General features: G+C 39.9%; 1 long non-coding RNA gene across 2 annotated transcripts in view; it reads left to right on the top strand.

The window, feature by feature from the left end:
- The window catches only part of LOC118153727 (uncharacterized), a 30,519-nt gene extending 8,950 nt beyond the window's left edge, over positions 1 to 21,569 (top strand). For both annotated transcript variants that reach the window (XR_004743236.3, XR_004743235.3), the window contains exon 3: positions 21,323 to 21,569. This is a non-coding gene — a long non-coding RNA (uncharacterized LOC118153727). The remainder of the gene's footprint in view (positions 1 to 21,322) is intronic.
- Positions 21,570 to 26,329: the final 4,760 nt, after the last annotated feature.

Raw genomic sequence — 26,329 nt, 5'->3', positions numbered from 1 at the left:
ATGCAGAGTCCTACTCTTTTTTGGGCCACCCTGAGGCAAAGACAAAAGCTCTCTTGGGTCATGGAGACACTGCTGCCTTCTTCCCCGTCTGCACTCTCCTGAAGTAATCAATGTTTATGGCTGCAGTTACAGTAAAAATAGCAAAAGTCAATATTTGTGCTCCGTATCTGTCAGATAATAAAGCTGGCTAAACGCATGGCCACATGACATCTGCATGCAACACACAGAGGCTGGATCCACCCCCACAAACCCATCCTTCCAGACAGTTTGTCTAAAGGTGGCGTCATATTTGTACAGCTGACATTCTCAAATCCCCCATGTGTGTCCTTAGGGAAGCTCAGAATTTTTGTTTGATTTTTGATCCTGTTGATTCTGGCTTTTAGACTGGAAAAATGTTTAAAAGAAAGAAAGAAAGAAAATATAAAAGTAAGAAAATGAAACGAGACAGAATAACCACTCAGAAAATCTATCTGACAGTCCTAAATTAAATAGAAAAGTTCTTCCCATCCCAGCCACCCACTTCAATCTAAGTAAGGTCCTTAGTGAGGGACAACCTAAAACTGACTCTGTAAATTTTCAACTACTGCTGTTTACGCCTTGCTCATATCCAAAAGGATAGAAAAAGACAAGAAATTGGTGGAAAGATTATAATAAAATCCCCTAAAACCAAGTGAGAAATTCAAGTTCCTTTTAAGGGTTGGATTTTAGTTAAAGACCTAGGATTCAGCTTTAACTCTATGACCTTGGGCAAGTATTTCACTGTAAATAGAGCCCAGATTTCTCATCTATACAGTGGGAATATTAATAGAATATAATAGAAAGCATTGTTGCAAAGATCAAATGAGATAATGTGAGAAAAGAATTTTTCACAACACGTGGTAATAAATACCGCTGATTGTTATCAAAGCAAAGTGGTTTCTGAGTGAAGCAGCTTTACTTATTCAACTACTCACCTTGGTTCAATGACTCATTCAAATCTCTGAAAGAGGTAAATGTGTTAGCCAGGCATGGTGGCACCCACCTGCAGTCCCAACTACTCAGGAGGCTGAGGCAGGGGAATCGCTTGAGTCTGGGAGATCAAGGCCGCAGCGAGCCATTGGAACAGTGTTATCACCACTGTATTCCAGGCTGGGCAACAGAGTGAGACCCTGTCTCCATTAAAAAAAAAAAGAAAAGTGGAAATTTAAAACCCAGATTTTTAAACTCACTTTGATGTTCCACTTATTTAATGTTATTATTAACCTTCCTTAACTTAATTCTTCTGCATTTCCATCTTCTTTAATATTTCCAAGTTAGAATGATTTCCCTGGCTAGGCATGGTGGCTCACACTTATAATCCCAACACTTTGGGAGGCCTAGGTGGGCAGATCACCTGAGATCAGGAGCTCGAGACTAACTGGCCAACATGGTGAAGTCCCATCTCTACTAAAAATTTTTAAAAATTAGCTGGGTGTGGTGGTGGGTGCCTGTAATCCCAGCTACTTATGAGGCTGAGGCAGGAGAATCACTTGAGCCTGGGAGGCAGAGGTTGTAGTGAGCTGAGATCATGCCACTGTACTCCAGCCTGGGCAACAGAAGGAGACTCCATCTCAAGAACACAAAAAGAATGATTGTCCTAGTCTGGGGACATAATTGTCATTTTCTTTTTTCCTAAAATTTGGCATCAAATTTCCACTCAGGAACCCCAGAGCATTTCACAGTCTCTTTGAGCAGGCCTTCCCATGTAACATCATTTTCTTCTTCCTCTCTTGGAATTGATTGCAATCAGCAAGCTAGTTTTTCCTCTAAAACTGACGCACTGTGTAGTAGGTAGAATGATTTTAGGTGGCATGTGGATGAAATTCTGTAATTCTAAAATTCACGTATTTTAACATGTATTAGAGAAAATATAATAGCAGACCAAATCCATGATTTCCCATAAAGTAATAGAAAGCTAAGTATTACGCCATTTTAAAATGATGAAATAAAAGATTGATTAGGTGTTATGTACTTGCTCATATTTTCCCAGTTTTTTAATTTTTTTATTTTTTTGAGACAGAGTCTTGCTCTTTTTGCCCAGGCTGGAGTGCAATGGCGCAATCTCAGCTCGCCGCAACCTCCGCCTCCCAGGTTCAAGCAATTCTCCTGCCTCCACCTCCTGAGTAGGTGGGACTACAGGTGCCCACCACTATGCCCAGCTAATTTTTGTATTTTTTAGTAGAGACGGGGTTTCACCATATTAGCCAGGCTGGTCTTGAACTCCTGACCTTGTGATCCACTTGTCTCGGCCTCCCAAAGTGCTGGGATTACAGGCTACAGGTCAGTGGGGTCATGTTATTGTGATGCAGGAGCATTCTGCAGCTTGCATGCAACTTTCCCATTGACTTGCCATGTGACTGACAAGGCTGAATGTTCCAGACGATACAGGTAGTAGATGGTGGACCCTCCATCAGTCTGGGTACCTGAGTGACTGTATAGAGCAAAACTCCCATTCACCCATGACAGATGCATAATATGAATGAGAAATAAATTTTTGTTGTGTTAATTCACTGTTTTGGGATAGTTAGTGAAGCAGCAAGGTAGTAAAAGAAGAACCATTAAACTGGCCACAGCAGTGATGGCAGCTTTCTTTACTGCGCCATGTAGCATGACTTCAAGGCTTTGTCATTACCTTGACAACTCTTCTGTGAGCATGTTCTAATTTGTCAAGGGCTTTCTTAAAATATGATGTTCAGAGATGAATATAACCCACCAGATGTGACTGGAATCAAACAGTTTCTCTCCATCTCTATGAACTAAGGCTACAATTCACAAGCCTTTCTTTAGTTCATCCCATTGTTGGACCTTATCAAATATGTATTACTCAAGATCCTTGTCTTGTGACTTTTGTTGAAGCCTGGCCTTTTCCATCTTTTCCTTCAGTAGACGATCATTTGCTGTACTTGAACAATTTTAATCTTTTTATATTACTGTTTAAGGTCAGCCTGTAGATACTTTATAAATCCTGACTCTTTCATGCAACATGAAACTCTCTCTCCAAGCTTTGTTTCTCATATATTGGATATGCATGCATTCTTGGTCTTTGTATAAACCAGGGCTTCTCAAAATCAACCACTGGGGAATCCTTAATCATTGAGGGGTCCAAAATAATCTCGTAGAGATTGGATTCACTCAAAGCCGATATGGCATTCGTTGATTTTTAAAACATAATTCATGCGTTTATTTTTTCATTCAACATAAAATGTATTAATGATTATTGTGGCATGATTTCCTTCAGATTCTTTGAGTAAAACTGATACCAGATAAAGTACAGTGTTTATCTTGTGCCTGGGGTGGGACAGATTTCATTTGAAAAAATAAAAGAGAAGATGAAAGAAAACAGAAAGAAAGGAAGGAAAGAAAAGGAGGGAGGGAGAGAAGGAAGAGAAGGAAGGCAGGAAGAAAGAAAGGGAGAGAGAAGGGAAGAAGGGAAGGAAGGAAAAAAGGAAAAGGAAGGAAGGGAAAGAGAAACGAAGAAGAGGGAGGGAGGGAGAGAGGGAAGGAAGGAGGGGAGAAAGAAGGGAAGGAAGAAAGGAAGGAGGGAAGGAAGAGAGAGAGGAAGGGAGGGAGGCACAAAGAAGGAGAAAAAGAGGGAGGAAGGGAAAGAAAGAGAAGGTGGTAGGAAGGGTAGGAGGAAGAGAAGAAAAGAAGAAAGGGAGCATAGGAAGAGAAAAGCATAAAATGGAAGAATGAATAAATGTAAGAATACCTGAAGTCTATCTTTGGCTCACATTACACTATCTATCTCCAAAACGATACTTTATTTATGATACTATTTTCTGTTTCTAACATATACTTATTTAATTTTCATTGAATATTTGAATCTCTCATTCTATAGTATTTTTCAAATTATTTAATTTCTTCCCCCTTCATTTCATTTTCCTATACTCCCTTCTTTGTATTGAATTACATATATTGTGCTGTGTTAAAATATGGCCTCATTTCTTTTTTTTTTTTAATTTTTTATTTGATTATGGGTTTTGGGGTACATGAACAGAGCATGCGAGACAGTTGCATAGGTACACACATGGCAGTGTGCTTTGCTTTTCTTCTCCCCTTCACCCACATTTGGCATTTCTCCCCAAGCTATCCCTCCCCACCTCCCCCTCCCACTGGCCCTCCCCTTTTCCCCCCAATAGACCCCAGTGTTTAGTACTCCCCTTTCTGTGTCCATGTGTTCTCATTTTTCATCACCCACCTATGAGTGAGAATATGCGGTGTTTCATTTTCTGTTCTTGTGTCAGTTTGCTGAGGATGATGTTCTCCAGATTCATCCATGTCCCTACAAACGACACGAACTCATCATTTCTGATTGCTGCATAATATTCCATGGTGTATATGTGCCACATTTTCCCAATCCAGTCTATTATCAATGGGCATTTGGGTTGATTCCAGGTCTTTGCTATTGTAAACAGTGCTGCAATGAACATTCGTGTACATGTGTCCTTATAGTAGAACGATTTATAGTCTTTTGGATATATACCCAGTAATGGGATTGCTGGGTCAAATGGAATTTCTATTTCTAAGGCCTTGAGGAATCGCCACACTGTCTTCCACAATGGTTGAACTAATTTACACTCCCACCAACAGTGTAAAAGTGTTCCTTTTTCTCCACATCCTCTCCAGCATCTGTTGTCTCCAGATTTTTTAATGATCGCCATTCTAACTGGCGTGAGATGGTATCTCAATGTGGTTTTGATTTGCATCTCTCTGATGACCAGTGATGATGAGCATTTTTTCATATGATTGTTGGCCTCATATATGTCTTCTTTCGTAAAGTATCTGTTCATATCCTTTGCCCACTTTTGAATGGGCTTGTTTGTTTTTTTCCTGTAAATCTGCTTGAGTTGTTTGTAAATTCTGGATATCAGCCCTTTGTCAGATGGGTAGACTGCGAATATTTTTTCCCATTCTGTTGGTTGCCGATCCACTCTAGTGACTGTTTCTTTTGCCGTGCAGAAGCTGTGGAGTTTCATTAGGTCCCATTTGTCTATTTTGGCTTTTGTTGCCAATGCTTTTGGTGTTTTGTTCATGAAGTCCTTGCCTACTCCTATGTCCTGGATAGTTTTGCCTAGATTTCCTTCTAGGGTTTTTATGGTGCCAGGTCTTGTGTTTAAGTCTTTAATCCATATGGAGTTAATTTTAGTGTAAGGTGTCAGGAAGGGGTCCAGTTTCTGCTTTCTGCACATGGCTAGCCAGTTTTCCCAACACCATTTGTTAAACAGGGAATCCTTTCCCCATTGCTTGTTTTTGTCAGGTTTATCAAAGATTGTATAGTTGTACGTATGTTGTGTTGCCTCCGGTGCCTCTGTTTTGTTCCATTGGTCTATATCTCTGTTTTGGTACCAGTACCATGCTGTTTTGATTACTGTAGCCTTGTAGTATAGTTTGAAATCCGGTAGTGTGATGCCCCCCGCTGTGTTCTTTTTGCTTAGAATTGACTTGGCTATGCGGGCTCTCTTTTGGTTCCATATGAAGTTCATGGTGGTTTTTTCCAGTTCTGTGAAGAAAGTCAATGGTAGCTTGATGGGGATAGCGTTGATTCTGTAAATTACTTTGGGCAGTATAGCCATTTTCACGATATTAATTCTTCCTAACCATGAACATGGAATGTTTCCCCAACGGTTTGTGTCCTCTCTGATTTCGTTGAGCAGTGGTTTGTAGTTCTCCTTGAAGAGGTCCCTTACGTTCCTTGTGAGTTGTATTCCAAGGTATTTTATTCTTTTTGTAGCAATTGCGAATGGCAGTTCGCTCTTGATTTGGCTTTCTTTAAGTCTGTTATTGGTGTAGACGAATGCTTGTGATTTTTGCACATTGATTTTATATCCTGAGACTTTGCTGAAGTTGTTTATCAGTTTCAGGAGTTTTTGGGCTGAGGCAATGGGGTCTTCTAGGTATACTATCATGTCGTCTGCAAATAGAGACAATTTGGCTTCCACCTTTCCTATTTGAATACCCTTTATTTCTTTTTCTTGCCTGATTGCTCTGGCTAGAACTTCCAGTACTATATTGAATAGGAGTGGTGAGAGAGGGCATCCTTGTCTAGTGCCAGATTTCAAAGGGAATGCTTCCAGTTTTTGCCCATTCAGTATGATATTGGCTGTTGGTTTGTCATAAATAGCTTTTATTACTTTGAGATACGTTCCATCGATACCGAGTTTATTGAGGGTTTTTAGCATAAAGGGCTGTTGAATTTTGTCAAATGCCTTCTCTGCGTCAATTGAGATAATCATGTGGTTTTTGTTTTTGGTTCTGTTTATGTGGTGAATTACGTTGATAGACTTGCGTATGTTGAACCAGCCTTGCATCCCCAGGATGAAGCCTACTTGATCATGATGAATAAGTTTTTTGATTTGCTGTTGCAATTGGCTTGCCAATATTTTATTGAAGAGTTTTGCATCTATGTTCATCATGGATATTGGCCTGAAGTTTTCTTTTCTCGTTGGGTCTCTGCCGGGTTTTGGTATCAGGATGATGTTGGTCTCATAAAATGATTTGGGAAGGATTCCCTCTTTTTGGATTGTTTGAAATAGTTTTAGAAGGAATGCTACCAGCTCCTCCTTGTGTGTCTGGTAGAATTCGGCTGTGAACCCGTCTGGACCTGGGCTTTTTTTGTGAGGTAGGCTCTTAATTGCTGCCTCAACTTCAGACCTTGTTATTGGTCTATTCATAGTTTCAGCTTCCTCCTGGTTTAGGCTTGGGAGGACACAGGAGTCCAGGAATTTATCCATTTCTTCCAGGTTTACTAGTTTATGCGCATAGAGTTGTTTGTAATATTCTCTGATGATGGTTTGAATTTCTGTGGAATCTGTGGTGATTTCCCCTTTATCATTTTTTATTGCATCTATTTGGTTGTTCTCTCTTTTATTTTTAATCAATCTGGCTAGCGGTCTGTCTATTTTGTTGATCTTTTCAAAAAACCAGCTCTTGGATTTATTAATTTTTTGAAGGGTTTTTCGTGTCTCAATCTCCTTCAGCTCAGCTCTGATCTTAGTTATTTCTTGTCTTCTGCTGGGTTTTGAGTTTTTTTGATCTTGCTCCTCTAACTCTTTCAATTTTGACGATAGGGTGTCAATTTTGGATCTCTCCATTCTCCTCATATGGGCACTTATTGCTATATACTTTCCTCTAGAGACTGCTTTAAATGTGTCCCAGAGGTTCTGGCACGTTGTGTCTTCGTTCTCATTGGTTTCAAAGAACTTCTTTATTTCTGCCTTCATTTCGTTGTTTACCCAGTCAACATTCAAGAGCCAGTTGTTCAGTTTCCATGAAGCTGTGCGGTTCTGGGTCGGTTTCTGAATTCTGAGTTCTAACTTGATTGCACTATGGTCTGAGAGGCTGTTTGTTATGATTTCAGTTGTTTTGCATTTGTTGAGCAGTGCTTTACTTCCAATTATGTGGTCAATTTTAGAGTAGGTGTGATGTGGTGCTGAGAAGAATGTGTATTCTGTGGATTTGGGGTGGAGAGTTCTGTAAATGTCCACCAGGTTTGCTTGCTCCAGGTCTGAGTTCAAGCCCTGGATATTCTTGTTGATTTTCTGTCTGGTTGATCTGTCTAGTATTGACAGTGGAGTGTTAAAGTCTCCCACTATTATTGTGTGGGAGTCTAAGTCCTTTTGTAAGTCATTAAGAACTTGCCTTATGTATCTGGGTGCTCCTGTGTTGGGTCCATATATGTTTAGGATCGTTAGCTCTTCTTGTTGTATCAATCCTTTTACCATTATGTAATGGCCTTCTTTGTCTCTTTTGATCTTTGTTGCTTTAAAGTCTATTTTATCAGAGATGAGAATTGCAACTCCTGCTTTTTTTTGCTTTCCATTAGCTTGGTAAATCTTCCTCCATCCCTTTATTTTGAGCCTTTGTGTATCCTTGCATGTGAGATGGGTTTCCTGGATACAGCACACTGATGGGTTTTGGATTTTTATCCAATTTGCCAGTCTGTGTCTTTTGATTGGTGCATTTAGTCCATTTACATTTAGGGTTAATATTGTTATGTGTGAATTTGATACTGCCATTTTGATGTTAAGTGGCTGTTTTGCCTGTTAGTTGTTGTAGATTCTTCATTATGTTGAAACTCTTTAGCATTCAGTGTGATTTTGGAATGGCTGGTACTGATTGATCCTTTCTATGTGTAGTGCCTCTTTTAGGAGCTCTTGTAAAGCAGGCCTGGTGGTGACAAAATCTCTGAGTACTTGCTTGTTCCCAAAGGATTTTATTCTTCCTTCACTTCTGAAGCTCAGTTTGGCTGGATATGAAATTCTGGGTTGAAAGTTCTTTTCTTTAAGAATGTTGAATATTGGCCCCCACTCTCTTCTGGCTTGTAGTGTTTCTGCCGAGAGATCTGCTGTGAGTCTGATGGGCTTCCCTTTGTGGGTGACCCGACCTTTCTCTCTGGCTGCCCTTAGTATTCTCTCCTTTATTTCAACCCTGTTGAATCTGACGATTATGTGCCTTGGGGTTGCTCTTCTTGCAGAATATCTTTGTGGTGTTCTCTGTATTTCCTGCAATTGAGTGTTGGCTTGTCTTGCTAGGTGGGGGAAATTTTCCTGGATGATGTCCTGAAGAGTATTTTCCAGCTTGGATTCATTCTCTTCCTCCCCTTCTGGTACACCTATCAAACGTAGGTTAGGTCTTTTCACATAGTCCCACATTTCTTGGAGACTTTGTTCATTCCTTTTTGCGCTTTTTTCTCTGATCTTGGTTTCTCGTTTTATTTCATTGAGTTGGTCTTCGAATTCAGATATTCTTTCTTCTGCTTGGTCAATTCGGCTATTGAAACTTGTGTTTGCTTCGCGAAGTTCTCGTATTGTGTTTTTCAGCTCCTTTAATTCATTCATATTCCTCTCTAAGGTATCCATTCTTGTTATCATTTCCTCAAATCTTTTTTCAAATCTTTTTTCAAGGTTCTTAGTTTCTTTGCATTGATTTAATACATGATCTTTTAGCTCACAAAAGTTTCTCATTATCCATCTTCTGAAGTCTAATTCCGTCATTTCGTCACAGTCATTCTCCATACAGCTTTGCTCCCTTGCTGGTGAGGAGTTTTGGTCCTTTCTAGGAGGCGAGGTGTTCTGGTTTTGGGTGTTTTCCTCCTTTTTTCGCTGGTTTCTTCCCATCTTTGTGGATTTGTCCGCTGGTCGTCTGCGTAGTTGCTGACTTTTCGTTTGGGTCTCTGAGTGGACACCCAGAATGTTGATGATGAAGTATTTCTGTTGCTTGGTTTTCCTTCTACCAGTCTAGCCCCTTCGCTGTACGACTGTTGAGGTCCGCTCCAGACCCTGCTTGTCTGGGGTGCACCTCTAGTAGCTGTGGCACAGCGAGGGATGCTACCAGTTTCTTTTTCTGCTCTCTTTGTCCCAGGATGATGCCTGCCTAATGTCAGTCTTTTGGATATAGAGGGTCAGGGAGCTGCTTGAGGAGACAGTTTGTACTTTATAGGGGTTTAATTGCTGAGCTATGCACTCTGTTGTTCATTCAGGGCTGTTAGGCTGCTATGTTTGATTCTGCTGCAACACAGCTCATTAAAAAACCCTTTTTTTTTTTTTTCTCAAATGCTCTGTGTTGAGGGGTTTGGGCTTTATTTTTGGATGTCCGATCAGGTGTCCTGCCCAGCTAGAAGGCAGACTAGCCACTGTTTGGCTGCCGAGGCTCCGCCCTGCTGTTGTGTGATTCGCGCTGTTCCTGCCGGCTCTGCTGTGGTCTCCGCCACACCCTGCGGCGGAGTCTCTTCGTTGTAGCGTGTTGCCTCAGCAACGGCAGGCTGCGTCAGCAGTGGGCGTGTATCTCAGTAGGGACGGGTTGCCTCGGCAACGGCTGGCTGCGTCAGCAGTGGGCGTGTATCTCAGTTGGGGCGGGTTGCCTCGGCAACGGCTGGCTGCGTCAGCAGTGGGCGTGTATCTCAGTTGGGGCGGGTTGCCTCGGCAACGGCTGGCTGCGTCAGCAGTGGGCGTGTATCTCAGTTGGGGCGGGTTGCCTCGGTAGTGGTGGACGCCCCTCCCCCACAGAGCGTCTCGGACCGTCTGCTCGGGATAGTTTGAAATCGCGGTTTTGTTCGTCCCACTGGGTATCCCAATCCCTGCAATCCCCTGGGCTGGCCTATTGTCCAAGTCTCGTTCAGTCTCAAGTCCAGCCCTCTCAAGTCTCAGGTTGCCGGTTCAACAGGGCACCCGGACAAGCGCGCCCTGTGGGGATTGCTGGGTAGGGCCGGCCGCCGCCGCCCCGGCTGCTGGCTTCGCCAGGCAGACCTACTGCCTGGCGTCCCGTGTCTTTTTTATACTTGGGAGTTTCCCCGTTCTGTGGGCAACAAAGATCAGTCTGGAAATGCCGCTTTGACTCACCGTTTGCAGATTCAACGAGAAGAGCTCCAATCCTGGGTTGTTCTCACAGCGCCATCTTGAGTCCTCCCAGCCTCATTTCTTTAATAACTATTTTTGACCACTAATTATATGCCAGGAATTTTGCTTGGCCTAGTAAATACAGTCATAAGCAAGACAGGTGTGGCCACAGTTGGTACGAAATTAGGTCCTTGGACAGTTCATTGGTTTCTTTAGACACCTTTTATCTCATCAGAATTATTTTCAGGTGGATAGTCAGAACTGACTGTTTCAGGAACCTAGTATCTCTTGTAAACCACAACCCCATTAAATGCCACTAGCTACTGAATAACTACATTTTCTCTGAGAATCCATTCAAATTTCAGTCCAAAAACTGCTGTCATCTTTTCAATATACCAACGTGCTCCTGGCTGAGAAAGAGTTTTGCTTCAGCAGAGGGTGGACGTGCTTGGCTCAGGTGGGGAGAACGATGAAAAGGATCCCTCAGTGAATGTCGCTGACCATGAACATAAGGTCCTTCTCAAGATTTGCTTCCTTCTCAGATGAAGCATGTTGTGTGAAACAACTTACATGATGATTTTCCCAGCTGGTAGCAGTTTGGAAAAGAAAACACTGTCCTGCTCTTTCTTTCTGAACCAAAAAAATTTTCAAGAGGCTTGCTGTATTATTATAACAACTTATAGCATTTTTATTACCAATGTTTACTGTAGAAATATTTGAAAATATAAATGGGAAAACAGAAGACAGTTTAAACTAGGACATTCACTACTCATGGGTGTCAATATTTTGGTGTAGATCTTTCCACATTAAAACTTTTAACATTACAAATATGTATAATATTTACCATTTGGCATTATTCCATAATACTATATGATATTTTTCTCTTAATACATGTTAATAGTCCTCATAACAATACATAGTTTTCTAAGATACAAATTTAATTATGGTTTAGGGTGCTATAACTTATTTTTAAATACCTTAATATTAAACACTTAAGTATTTATTAAATTTTTTACTATTATAAAGATAGGTCTGATGAATTTTGTTATGATGTTTTTCACATCAATTCATACATATTTCCTTAGGATAAGTTTCTAGTAGTAGAATTATTGAGTACATTTCTAAGGCTGTATATGTAAGTTTTGAAAGCATTTGGTACCTATTCTCAAATTATTCTCTGGACATTTTCTATCAATTTATATTTCTAACACCAGTGTAAGAGATTTTTCATTTAACAAGGGGCATTATTATAAAAATCTTTTCTATCTTACAAGAAAATATCTCATATTTCTTATTCTGTGAATTGATTGTTACTTTGTCTTTTTTCTAGTAGAATATTTCTTTTTAAACTTTTTAAAGTCTATTATATATATATATTGCTATTTTATTTTTATTCTATGTGTTAAGAAAATATTAATATTGATTTTACAGATATTGTAAATATTTTCTCAAGGTTTTGTCATTTGGATATTAATTTTGTTAACTGTGTTTTGGAGGTAGAGCTAATTAGTTTTTTCATCGTAGTAAAATACAATTGTATTTTTAAGGGTTGCCCTCCATGTCATGCTTAGGTTCTGTCTTTAATTCTCTTTCTCTCCAAAAGTCCCACTAAAAGACTATATAAATGGGGGATTTCTATCAGTGCTGACCTTGGAAAAGTATAAATTTCATATGATAGAATTTCCAAATTATGTGATAGAAATGTAAACAAATTTCTAAAAGATGTGATAAGCAAGACCAAATTGAAGGAAGAGTTGACCAGCCAATGAATTCTACATAAATAATTATAAGAAAACACAACACGTTTAGGTTCAATGATAAGTTTAAAAAATTTTCTTTTTTGTATCTTCTATTTTTCAAATTTTCTATAGTCATATGTGTTTACATGGTGAGATCAGAAAATACAGGTGAACGTCAGGGAGTGCAGACTGTGGTTATTTAATAGATCTGTGTGAGCAGTGGATCTATCTTTCTACCACAGAAGATGTTGAGTGTGAGCAACTCTCTATGGCTTTAATCTGTACATAACAGGGGTTCTTAACCAAGCATGATTGTGTTTTCTGCTCCCCACCCTGGAGGGACATTTGGCAATGTCTGGAGACATTTCTGGTTGTCACAGCTGGGGAAGATGCTCCTAGTGTCAAGTGGATGAGGGCCAAGGATGCTGCTGAACATCTTGCAAGGCACAGGCCAGATTTCACAGCACAGGATTATCTTGTCCAAAATATTAACAGTGCCAAGACTAAGAAACACTGGTGCACAGACTTTGAGATGAATGATCTTCAAATTGCCTGAGGTGTGGACAACCCATGAAGAACACAAGATAATCTATTGAAGTAAAAGAAAAAATTTAACCTATCTGTATTAATTTTTATTCCAAAAATGTGTATGAATTTTTATCCATACTTAAAGTGTAGGTGGATGCCTTTCTCTTTACATGGGCTGAGTGTTCCTCCAGTCACATGTCATGCTTCACCTGAAATGTCCTGAGGGATGAGAGTGAAAATCACTGCATGGATGGGGACACAATGGCACCCATTTGTCTGCCTGCTTGTGACATCCTGAAGTTTCCAAGGGCCAGGTCAAGTACGTTTATGGATGACGTTATCCAGTTTCAATTCACCTACCTTTAACAACATCACCAATAGCTTTAAAAGACAAATCAGATGGATTGAATAGAATGAAAATTCAAGCAAAAGGAAGATAATGGCAGACTGACCTCTAAGAATGAAAAAGTATATTTCAGAAGAAAAGGATAGCATACCTGTTATAACATTCTAAGCCCTGACCATTATTTTTGAGTTTTTATTTGTTTCCTACAATTTAGACTGAATCTTGAATTATTTCCCTCTACAAATCTCTAAAGAAAAACTGGTTTTTAATTTTCTTCACAAGTTTTTAGTTGGCTTCCTAATGGAATAGGTTCTTGTATACAAATACTTTTTTTAAATTGTAATTTGTAAGTACATTACTAATGTTATGTATCTCTCATTTTACTTCTTCCAAGAAAACTAAAATCATGGAATTCCAAATATCAGAAGGGACTCAATAAACAAAGCAGTTATATAAATCAATGATTTGGTTGAGTCTCACTTATGCCAATCTAGGATGTTAATTTGGCTTGGGGGAACTCTTAAAGGTTCTTCAGGACTATCTGGAAATGAACCTTCCCAGTAAAGAGGGACATCGTGACACTCACATTTTTGTTGCTAGTGCTTTCAAAAAGAAAGACCTTTTCAAAAGGAGAAAATGAGAAAGAAGAAAAATCAGTATTTTCATCTGAGGACTATAAACCCCTTTGGGTCAGACAGGCATTGGCATGAAACAGCAGTCATGCCTCATTTCCTCTTGACCTAAATAATTATCTCTTGAATGCACCTACTGTGTGGGCTCTAGACTAACTGATGCCAAATAACCATAAGACACATATGCTGGACACTGTAACTCATATTTATGTTCAACTATAGTTGAACAACTATAGTTCAACAATGTACAGCCAATTACTAACCAGTGTTATCTGTAAACAAACAAGAATTCCTGTTAAACAATTTTGTATTGGCCCACTCCTTGTTCCCTTTGCCTTTAAAAACCTGCCTATAACACAGTCTGATGAAGCACTCCCCAAGGCAATTTGGAATTATGTCCCTAGCAGCTGTCCTCCCCTTGGTGCAGGTAAACCCTTCAAATAATATTTTGTGCTTTAGTCTCTTTCTTTTAAGAAGACACATGTATTTCAGAGCAAGTTCCTTGAGAAGTGTACTATAAGAAGAATTGACAACATAATTCGGTCTATACTGGAAAAGGGGATGGGGACTCTGCATGGGACAGCCAGCAAAGAGTAGCTATCTCTTTTCCCAGGTCTTATTCCATAGGGTGGAGCAGATGTAATCTGAGTAAGCCCAAAGGGCCTCACTTAATTTGGATAAGACTCAGGAGAAATGTATGCTCAGGATGTTGTCAAAAACAATACAGCAATCAGCTGGCAATTAGTGGTAGCTATCAACTCAAGGTTAACACCAATGGCAGCGCAAAACCAGATGTTTAACGGGAAGTGCAAGGTAAGAAATGGTCAAAGAGGACCCTGCTAAAATTACAGCCTTGTCTAGTGGTCTGGGGAAGACCGTGAGCATGTCCAAGGCAGTAGCAGTGGGAAAGGGAACTTATGAGTTACTAGCCCTGAAAATGATTTTGCAACATTATGGCAGTAAGAGATATCTGACATAGTTGATTCCATCTTGCTGCTGACCTTCAAGCTGCCCTTGGTCATTTGTGAGCATACACCAAGCTAACTTTGATAGGAATTTAGTTTACAGTTTAACCTTAAAGCAAAGATGATAATAGCCCTTTGCAAACCTAAACTGTCTTTGTAAAACTAATAAAAGTCCACAAGGAGGGGTTAAAGGAGGGGCCTGAATTCTGCTAAGATTTAGGCATAAAGGATAACCAGCCATTGTTCTGGTGGTCACAAGATTTGTAACCTCCCCAATTATTGCTGTAGATGACATCACTATCATACAAACCTGGCCTTTTGAGATGTCTTTTCAGACTTTTGCATTTATGACAACCAGCTGGCTCCACCCAGAACCATGACTCCTCACTCAAAGAGTCCTGTGGCTCCCACACAAGAGGTGGACTTAGTACACAGGGATTGTTTTCCACACACCCCCATGGTTTTATCCCCAAACAACCAACATTCCACATTCAATCCTAACCCCTGAACCTTTCTGAAGACTGATTTGAGTGATAACTCCATCTCTGGAGTGGCCAGCTTTGAGTCAATTAAACTCTTTCTTTACTGAAATACTTCAATGATGCTAGAAGCAAATTTTTTGGTGCTGCAAAAGAAATAGCACTCAAAAGTAAACTTTCTCAGCAAGGCAATTTTTACTTCTATAGAAGGGTGTGTCTCATGGATAGAGTAGAGAGCACACTTGAACAAGGGAGGGGAAGACATTCTTATCCCTGACGCAGGTAGTCCCTACCACTGTGTCCCCCTATTGGCTAGGGTTGGATTGCAAAGTCTAAGCTAATTTCTATTGGCTATTTTAAAGACAGCCAGGGTATTTTTAAAGAGAGCCAGAGTGTCAGGGTGAGCAGTTTCAGTGGGAAAGATGGTTACAGAACAGGTGACTAAAAGTGACTCAGGTCAGAGCAGGTGACCAGGGGTAACTCAGGATGGATCAAGTGACCAGGGGAACAGATGTGAACTACTGATTAGAGCTGGCAGGAAAGTTGCTTACTGAAACTAGGGACAAGGAGACAAAGAGAATGAGGAAAGAAAACTTTAAGATGGAGAACAAAGAACACAGAAACTGGACATACTGGCATACTGATTGTCTAAAGAGAAATTTGAAACTCACTGTATTCAACAATGAGGAATTAGTTTACCATCATACCTGCAGTACCTCAATACAATACTTCAGTGGTCCCAATGAACTGGCTTTGTCTGTGCAGCAGGTAGAAAGAAATCTTCAGGCAACTATAATCCCAGGCTACATGCAAAGCAAATTTACAAATTCTATGAACTGTGGGCATAGTCTCCAAGCTACATACTGATCCAACAGTAAAAGATGAAAATCTTACTCTCCTGGAAGTGTCTTAGTCAGCTCCAGCTGCCATTAACAAAATGTCATAGACTGGGTAGCTGAAAGAACAAAAAATCATTTTTTCACTGTTCTGGAGGCTGCGAGTAATGATCAGAGCATCAACAAAGCTGGGTTCTGATGACGGCCCTCTTCCTGGCTTGCAGATGGCCCCTTCTCACTCTGTTCTCACACAGCCTTTTTTCAATGTGTGCACATGGAAAGAGATGGGCGGGGAGAGTTGGCTCCATGTGCACACATTGATGGAATAAAGCACTAATCCCATCATCAGGACTTCATCTAACCCTAATTACTACCAAAGGCCCCCATCTCCAAATACCATTACATTGGGAGTTAGGACTTCAATGTATGAATTTGGAGAAAGACATACAAACATTCAGTCAGTCCATTAAAGGGGGCTTATATACCACCTCTGACAAATCAGTGGCTGAACACTAAGCTATGCTGACCCAGCAGCCAGTCCTAGGAAGCCCCACAAATCTATAGGCAGAGAAAATGAACTGGTGGTAGCCTGGGCTTGGAGGGTGGAGGGAAGGAGAAGTGGCTATGAGTCAGAAGGTTTCTTCATGGAGTGATGAAAATCCTAAATGTCCAAAAGTTGGATTATGCTGATAGTTGGACAACTCTGTAAATATACAAAATACTCTAAAAACCACTGAATTGTATACATCAAGTGGGTGTATTTTATGATATAAGTTATAACTCAAAAAGTTGATTTTTAGAAAATCATATGGAATAATTATAGCCCCAGATTCCCTCCTGAATAACAATTCAACTAGTCAGTAATAGTGTCACTAGAGAGTAAATAAGCTTTCTGAATTTTAACCAAGACCTAGTAAAAATGGAAACCAGCCTTAATATGGACTTTAGTCATTAAATTTGGCAATGAAGAAGTTAAATGTTTTCAAAAGCAAAATATTGAAATTAAAAGTATGGAAGCATCTTTGCAGGCCTGCACTGAAATATAAAAACCTGAGTTTAAAATTTAGGAGAGTCAAATCACAATATTGTGAAACTGTAGCTTAAAGCCCCTAATGAGAGAACTGTACAGTTATGAACACAAAATTCATCAGATGTATGAAAGAAACTGGCAGTAGCTAGAAATCATCTGCTAAAAGCAGAAAATAATTTAATTAATTTACCTTGACAATAAAACAACAAAACTTACCTCAAAATATTATGGTGGAATTTAAAGTATAAGAGAGAAGAGATTGACTTTGCTCACCCATCTCTAATTTCATGGATGAGGCTTCTACATCAAAAGACAGACTGACAGGAGAACACCATACAAATTTATTTAATATAGGTTTTACATGATAAGGGAGTCTTCATGAGAAAATGAGGACCAAATAAATAAGGAAACATGTGTATGTTTATACCTTGGTTTGATGAAGCATAAACAGTTGTGGGGAAGTATAATTGAACAAAGGGAGTATGTCCTAATGGTAATAAATCAAGGGGAGCTTAGCAAAGCCAGTTTGTTCAGATTCTTCTGAGCATCTTTGTGTTTTTAGCACCTTTCCTCTGGGTATAGAGAGGGAAGATTTTATGACCTGTTTCAGGGGAAGATCAGAAAATTCCTTCTAGTTTTTATGACCTGCTTCAGGGGAAAGGTGGGGGAAGGTAAGAGTGACCTTCCAACTACTGCTATTTTCTCAATTGCCAGAGTGCCATATTTTGAAGTAGATAGCATGTTCTGAACCCCATCAAAAGATGATGTACAAAGCTGAAGTAATCAAGGCTGTGTGTGGTATTGGTGTAAGGATAGACCTAGAGATTAATGGAATATAATTGAGAGTCCAGAAATTATATATGGATAAATATATGGCCAATATATACATATATATGGACAATAAGCACATGAACAGATGCTTAACATTGCTATTCATTAAGGAAAGGCATATCAAAACCAGAAATTGCAACTCTAACACGTTACTGATGAGAATATAAAATGGTACAGCTCCTTTGGAAAAGTTTTGTAGTTCCTCAGAAAGTTAACTATAGAGTTATCTTATGACATCACAATTCCAATTATGGGTATACACCCAAAAGAACTGACAACATATGTCTGGCCAGGCACAGTGGCTCACACTGTAATCCCAGCACTCTAGGAGGCCAAGGTGGGAGGATCACCTGAGGTCAGGAGTTCAAGACCAGCCTGACCAACATGGATAAACCCCGTCTCTACTAAAAAAGATACAAAATTAGCTGGGCATGGTGGTGCATGCCTGTAATGCTAGCTACCTGGGAGGCTGAGGCAGGAGAATTGCTTGAACTCAGGAGGCAGAGGTTTCAGTGACCCAAGATCACGCCATTGCACTCCAGCCTAGGCAACAAGAGTGAAACTCCATATCAAAGGAAAAAAAAGGAAAGAAAGAAAAAAAAGAACATATGTCCGCACAAAAACTTATGCTGTAAATTTTTTCAGAGCATTACTCATAATAGCCGACATACCGAAAGAACCCAACTTCCCATCAACTGGCCAATGGAGAAACAAAATGTGATACATCTATAAGGTGAAATATTATTCAGTCATAAAAGGAAGAAAGTACTGATATATGGTACAGCATGGATGAACCTATAAACCAAAAATAAAATTCTAAGCCCCCCAGTCATCTTAATGGATTCCTCTTCTTGTCCAAGGGCATTGTAAAGTTAACCTGAAAAACTAGTTTAGGCCATGATAGGAAGTGGGAGTCAGACATGCCTCATTACCATTAACATCAACAGAGACCTTAAGACTGATAGAACAGGCTGGGTGCAGTGGCTCACACCTGTAATCCCAGCACTTTGGGAAACTGAGGCTGGTGGATCACTTGAGGTCAGGAGTTCAAGACCAGCCTGGCCAATGTGGTGAAACCCTATCTCTACTAAAAATGCAAAAATTAGCCAGGCAGATGGTACATGTGTGTAATCCCAGTTACTAGGGAGGCTGAGGCAGGAGAAGTGTTGGAACTTGGGAGGCTGCAGTAAGCCAAGATCGTGCCACTGCACTCCAGCCTGGGCGACAGACTGAGATTCTGTCCCCTCCCCAACCAACTAAACAAACAAAACAACTGATAGAACAGACTCTATAAGTCTGATAAGATTTACAATCTATTCTCTCCGAAGCTTGTTGTCTGGAGCCTTCATATGCATGATAATACCTTGGTCTCCACAACCCCTTACCTTAGGGAGGCATTCCTTTCTGTTGATTGCAGGTCTTTAGATAGTAACTCAACTAATTGCCAATCAGAAAATCTTTGAATCTGCCTATGACCTGAAAGTCCCCACTTCCAATTGTCCCCCTTTCCAGGTGGAACCAATGTACATCTTTAATGTACTGATTGATGTCCACATCTTCCTAAAATATATAAAACCAATTACCTTGGGCACATGTTGTCAGGAGCTCCTGAGGCTGTATCACAGGCATGACCTTAACCTTGGCAAATAAACTTCTGAATTGATTGAGACTTGTCTCAGATACTTTTTGGTTTACAAACCTTTTTCAAGGTTTTGACATTATGTTAATTGAAAGCAACCAGATATAAAACATATTATAGGACTTCATATGTATAATGTTTTTATAGGTTTTATTATTACTTAGATATAGTAATAACAACGCATCAGATGACTGCCATTGAAAAGATGGCTTGTTATTCACAGTTCCCAAGAGGAGAGAGCAAGCCTCACCACAGGGGGGCCACATGAGAAAGCACCTGGGTTACTCAGGCAGCAGAAGGAAGGGGAAAATGTGAACAAGAACCTTTATTGTGGTGTCCATGGGAAGAAACAGGCAAGATAAGGCAAATAGGCTTGAGACTGGCTATTGCAAAGAATTTCATCAGGCTCTGGAGTACAAAGGCTGACACTAATTGCCTGGTACATAGTCCTGAGATGATTATCCCAAGGGGCCCACAGAGGAGGTGGCTGGGGCATAGGCTGTGGGTTGGCTGATCCACATTTGAAAAGTAGGCCAATTACTTACTGTCTGTAGGAACTGGGTGTCTAACTCCAGAAGGAGCAGTCCCTCCAGATCGGCAAGACCCCAGATGTTAAAGCCTCAGAATACAGAAAGTAAACCATGTGGTTGATACAGGTACAGATGAAATATCCAGCCTAGGCAAGTCCATGGAGACAAAAAGCAACTTCATGGTTATCAGGATCTGGGCGTGAAGTAAATGGAGGCTGACCACACATGGATGTGGGGTTTCTTTTTAGGGCAATGAAATTGTCCCAGAATTAGCTAGAGATTGTGATTGCAGAACTTTGTAAATATACTTTAAAAATCTGAACTGTTCACTCCAACAGGGTGAATTTTGTGTTATATAAATTATATCTTAAAAGAAAGGAAAAAAAGTTATGTTTGTTATGAGAAAAACTATTCTGTGAAAAAAAATATTCCCATTAATTCAGAAGAACTGGTTATAGCGGAATACATTTTGTACAAAATGTGTCTTTAAAATTTTCCTATAGTCAAATAAAAGAATACTAGGCAAAGTCAGTTTCTTTAGGAAAGCAGATTTTTCTTTAACTTTCATTTAAGACATAAAGTGTCTAAACTATCACTCTAGGCCAAAACTCTAAAACAAAGCATATGTCATGTTGTAGAGTATAATGGATATCCATTCTCCCCAATTTTTGACAAAATACTCCACATACTGAGGTGGGGCTAATTTTACCCCTGTTTTACATGGTGGCTGAGTTCCCATGGGGACTGAGACCTGACCATTCAAAGCATCACACTACCTTAGACACAAAAATTGGCTAGAACATTTAGACCAAATTATCACTAAAATTAAACCTTACTCTGGCCCAATGTGAGACTCCTACATGAAGGAAAGGAGGGTGTTTCTTTCAAGTAGAATTGAACCTGATAGTATATGGGCCTAGAACTCCTAGAATCCAACTGTAGAGAATGAGGCCAATACGGTGCCATTGAGGAAGGAGACCCAGGCATCTAGGATCACCTCCACCTTGACCTCCACACTGTATTTCAATAGAAGAAAAGGCTGGCCAACTGGCGGTGCCTCCTGAATCACCTTCTCGTAAATAGAAGGTGTGGGGGAATCTCTCTGGAAGACATTGTTCTTACTTAAACAAGACCAAAACCCCACCCCACTCCTCCATCAACCAAGACCCTTTCGTATGTAATTTCTAAAACTGTAAATCCAAGACCCTTTCATATGTGATTTCTAAAACTGTAAACCCAAGACCCTTTCGCTCCTAATTTCTAAGGCTATAAACCTAAGATCCTTTCATGTGTAATATCTAGAATGTAAGGCTATATAAAAGCAGAGCTTCTCTTTGCTAGGAAATCTTGGTCATTTAGACGAATTTTCCGTAGTAGTAATAATAATAATAATAACAACACTTCTTCCTTCCCAGGTCGGTGTTTGAGGCGGCTCCTGCTTCATTATGATGCAGTGAAGACTGGGTCATGGTGGCATTACTATGAACCTCGGAGAAGCCAGGCCTAAAGTCTACATCCATACTTTTCTGTTGTGAAAGATAATCTTTTTGTTGTTGTTGTTGTTAAGCTAGTTTTACCTGGGTTTCCTGACATTTGCAATCAAACGAGTCCTCAAGGAAACCCAGAAAAAATTTTCAGAAAAATAATTCAAATAAAGAAACAAGCTAGTGTTTACAAATTGCTTTATGGGCTTTATTTTGTCTGATCTTATTTACTCAGCTGTTGTTAGTTACATTTTACATATAAAATTTGGTATCTGATCAATTTTTTTAAACTAAGGATGGGAAGAGTAATGCAAGTTACTGAGCGACCACGTAGCTAGTTAGCAAGCAGGAAAAAAAGGCAAAATCCCAAGTCTTCTGGCTCTAGTTATGACCTGAGTCATCTCCTTGATAAAGCAAAATGATCGATCATCTTTCTTACTTTCAAAGCCATTGAACAATTTCCACCAAAGGCACACAGACCTTAGCTTTGCTTTAGATTAAAAAAAAAAATCTTTGCACAAACATGAATGTATGGCTCTTGGGGTCTTGAAATTGTTTCTGAATGTCAAATATTTCTCTCTGTGTAAACTGCCAGCCATTTATCTTATTATGATCATCTGCTTTTTCTCTTTTGGAAAGATATTTGAAAGGGGAAAAAAAGAGAAATATATGTCTTTCTACAGACTAGGCCTAGGTGTTTATTAGCAGTCCTCACTGTGGGATTGACAACCCCAGCTGTTGATAGGCCACTGAGAGACAGGAGAGAGAGAATGCAATTCATCAGGTCACTGGGCAAATGGGCTTGTCTTAATGTTACCATTTTACTTATGGCCATAATAACTCCCTGCATAGCACACCTGGAATAATTTAACTACATTTGACTGATCAATTGAGAAATTATTTGGGAAGTGTGTGCGCTCTCTTTTTCCGCCAGGCACTGGTAGATTCAACAGTGAGCCAGCCAAAGCATACTCTCCAAGGCTTATGATGTGCTGACATATTACTGAAGGGCACGCACCTTCATCCTCATACCGGCCTTGACTATCTCTGACTGTGTCAGCCCTGCTCCCAGTTCTACACGGCAGCAGACACAAAGGTCACAGGCTGGCTGCAAAGAGGTCTGTGTTGCTTTTGTTTTCCACAGAGTAATTGCCATCATTTCAAATTTATGAATTCACATGAAAAAGATTTTTTTCTGGCTTCTCTTGGAAAGCAGAATGTTTAGTCCTACAGGGATGTCATTTTCACATGACAATAGTTGGTTGCTGGTGGATGGGAACTCTCCCATTTAGGCAGGAGGTATTCCCTTTAGTTTGCTGAGGCCTCCAGTACACCTGACACTCTCATTTCATTCATTTACGCTATCTGCTTGGACTCTGGAGGTATCTGAGTTTGCAACCTCTGAGTGAGGAAGTGAAAAAGAACTTGGAAAATTTCTCTTAGATCTAAGATTACTGATTAGGCTCACATTGTGACCAATCATTGCCTTTGTTCGGTTTTGGAACTACTAACTGCTCATCCAGATAGGATTGTTTTAAACTTCACTCTCTCTATATATATTTTCCTAATTTTATTTTCCTTTTTGACTCAGTGAGAAATACTCAACTTCCAGTTGGAGAAACCCACATCAGAAAAGCATGTTTGAAGTATTAATCAGTCATACAGTAATTCTTTATCTCAGGCTTGCAAACGGAGAAAGTTTCTTGCTGTCTCCAGCCATGTGTTAATGGTTTCTCTGAGGTCACCTGTACAGATAGATCTTTTGAATCTCACTTGGAGCACATGTGGTTTTAAGCTAGATGTTAATTGGAAACATTTATAGTGTCAAACATTTGATTAATGCTCTGGGTTTTAATTGAAAGGAGTAAGCATTTCTTAAATCAACTAAGCAGAGTAATATGATTTTTTAAAAAGATTCCTATAATAGATTAAAATTTACTTGAAAACTGAATAAAAAACAATCTGCATCATGTAATGCTGATTTGCCATCAACCCTTTTAAGCAAATTGTTTGGGGACAATTACTTACCAATTGGTAATTAGAAAAAAAAATCAGATGCCAATAAATGCAATACTGCTTTTGGTTAATGGCCAGTAATAGTTGAGGAATATGTTCCTTGTGAATTCACTCTACTGTGGAGTGAATTTTTGGTATAATGCAAAACTCCCTACATGTTTAACCCATTAAATAACATAGTATAAGAAGGAAAAGCCCATTGCCTCTAGAATAAGAGTTGCTCTGTGTGGCTGGGACGCTCTAAACTAAAATAATTAGGACATAGTGTTGGGATCAAGCATAAGGTGCAAGAAGTCCAAAGTGGGACCCAGTTATGTTCAGAAGAAGGAACATTTTGACTGCAATTTTTGCTCATAAAGCACACAAATTAGGTCTCCAGATGGTGCCTGGTAGACATAATTAAGCATTGCAATAAATCACATGGCAATGACATGGCAATTACTCTTGGGCCCCCACCTCTCCCTTGTCAGGTGCTTGGGGAGGTGCACCCAGACATTCTTTCAGGTGTTCTGAAACAATGATGTGCCATCTATTAGGGGTCCAAAGGGGGATGCTGCCATTAACTTTTTACTGTCAGGACAGATAATAGGTGCAAGATGTATTCTGGTGCTATTAGTTCTCACTGTTGTAGTATGCTTAGGATTGTAAAAGAGAAAACAAGCGGTGAGGGAAGAAGTGGTGCAAGGCCATGCCTGCGTGATTGTTCCAGTGTGAAATGCAAAATAATTTAGCACGCCAATTAGTTATTTGATTTCCACACCACAAAGCGACTTGCTTTACATTTTTTCCCACTGAATTAACTACTGAATTGCGTTTTCTTGAAGCATGTATTCCTTATCCCTTTGCTCCTTCAACATGTGTGTATTTCAGTGTCCCTCAAACTTCAGTAATTTATAAATGTCTTTAAAATTCCAAGAATATATCCACAGATCCACCCCCCACAAACAGGATACAGGGACATTTGCTTTAGAAACACTGGCTGAAGAACTGGATGTCTGATTTTTGTGAAAATGTCCTATAATGCAAAATGTTCAATGTAAAATGTAAGTCAATTTAATTTTATGCTGGGAAAAATATTTCCATAGAACTAAAAAACATAAAATTTTGAAATTCTCTTTAGTTTGAGAAATTATAGATATATATTTCTCTTTAGTTTGAGAAATTATAGATATATATATTTTTTTGAATAGATGGGATTTTGCTATGTTGCCCCCGCTGGTCTCAAACTCTGGCCTGAAGTGATATTCCCACTTCAGCCTCCCAAAGCGTTAGGGTTACAGGTGTAACCATGCCCAGCCTGATGTACTTTAATTACCTACCACATATCAGAAACAGGCCCTGGGTCTACAAAGCTCATTCGGGATTTCCCTCTCCACCAAAAAGAGAGAGGGAATATAGCGCAACAGATCATCTGTGTTCTCATGGAGCCTGTGTATGATCCTGAATTTCTGAGTGACCTGAGTGGAATTTTGTCACTCCCCACTCTGTTGCAGCCTATTGAAACAGAACTGAAAAGCCCTCCAAATGTTGGATGTGTTTAAGTTACAGCAAATGAGGATCTCTTTTCAGTGTTCACTAGGCCCTTGGTTCATATCCCATGGCTGCTGTGACAAATTACCACAAACTTGGTGGCTCAAAACAACACACACTGATTATCTTACAGTTCAGGAGGTTGGAAGCTTGAAATCAGTTTCACAGAGCCAAAGTCAAGGTGTCAGCTGGGCTGTTTTTTTCTGGAGGTTGCCCATGTTCCTTAGCTCATGACCCCTTCCACACATCACTCAACTCCTGCCTCCATCATTTTACCGCTTACTTACCTCTGATCTCTCTTATTCCTTTTATAAGAACCCCTGTGATTCATCAGGCACACTAGGATAATGCAAGATAATCTTCTTATCTCAAGATCCTTAAGTTCATCACATCGCAATTTCCCTTTTGCCACATAAGGTGACATTCACAGGTTCAGAGAATCAGGATGCAAGCAGTTTGGGGGCCATTCTTCAACTTAGGTCCCAAATCTCTTTCTGCAGTCTTCATGACCCCATGCCTTCAACAGATATCTCAACTTAACTTTGACATCACTTCATAGAGAACGTGTTTCAGCATAAGTCAACTCCTTCCCATAAAATCTGTCCCACGACGTTAATTTTGTCTGTACCTTTTATAAAATTTAAAAACCTGAGTGTTTTTAAAAAAATCTATATCCTTTCTTTATCCCCCCATATACTCTCTGCCTCCTAAGACCCAACACTCTGCCTTTGTGATGCCTCCCAGTCCATCTCAGCTGCTATCAAACTGTCTCACAACAGTCATGTGTCCTGGTGAGAACTGCATAAGATTCCTACCTAAGTGTCTATACTTTGGGACCCGTTTGGGACAGTCTTGTTTTGTTTTAGATGGAGTCTCACCATGTTGCCTGGTGGAAGTGCACTGGTCCCATCTGGGCTCACTGCGACCTCCACCTCCCAAGTTCAAGCGATTCTCTTGCCTCAGCCTCCAGAGTATCTGAGATTACAGGCACGCTAAAAATGCCTGGCTAATTTTTGTATTTTTAGTAGAGATGAGGGTTTCACCATGTTGGCCAGGCTGGTCTTGAGCTCCTATCCTCAGGTGATCCACCTATCTTGGCCTCCCAAAGTGCTGGAATTACAGGCATGAGCCACCATGCCTGCCAGTTTGCTCTTCATTCAACTCAAGAGAGTGCCTGGAATAGAAAAAAAATGAGTAGGTAAAAAATTTTGGGCATGAAAATTGGTGTTATCTGTATGCAACAAAGCCTAAATAACATCTTTCTAACTGCATAATTACCAGATCCACACTCTTTTTCTTCAAAAATACATTTTGTATGTCAAGCAGAAGTTATAATACATACTATTCTGAACTTCAGAGCTTCTCTACACTGGCACATCACTACCGTCCACT

Source organism: Callithrix jacchus, chromosome 5, assembly GCF_049354715.1.
Source record: "Callithrix jacchus isolate 240 chromosome 5, calJac240_pri, whole genome shotgun sequence".
In the NCBI taxonomy this organism is placed as follows: Eukaryota; Metazoa; Chordata; class Mammalia; order Primates; family Cebidae; genus Callithrix; species Callithrix jacchus.
Note: the sequence above shows the minus strand (reverse complement) of the source record. Positions and strands in the feature narration are given on the sequence as shown.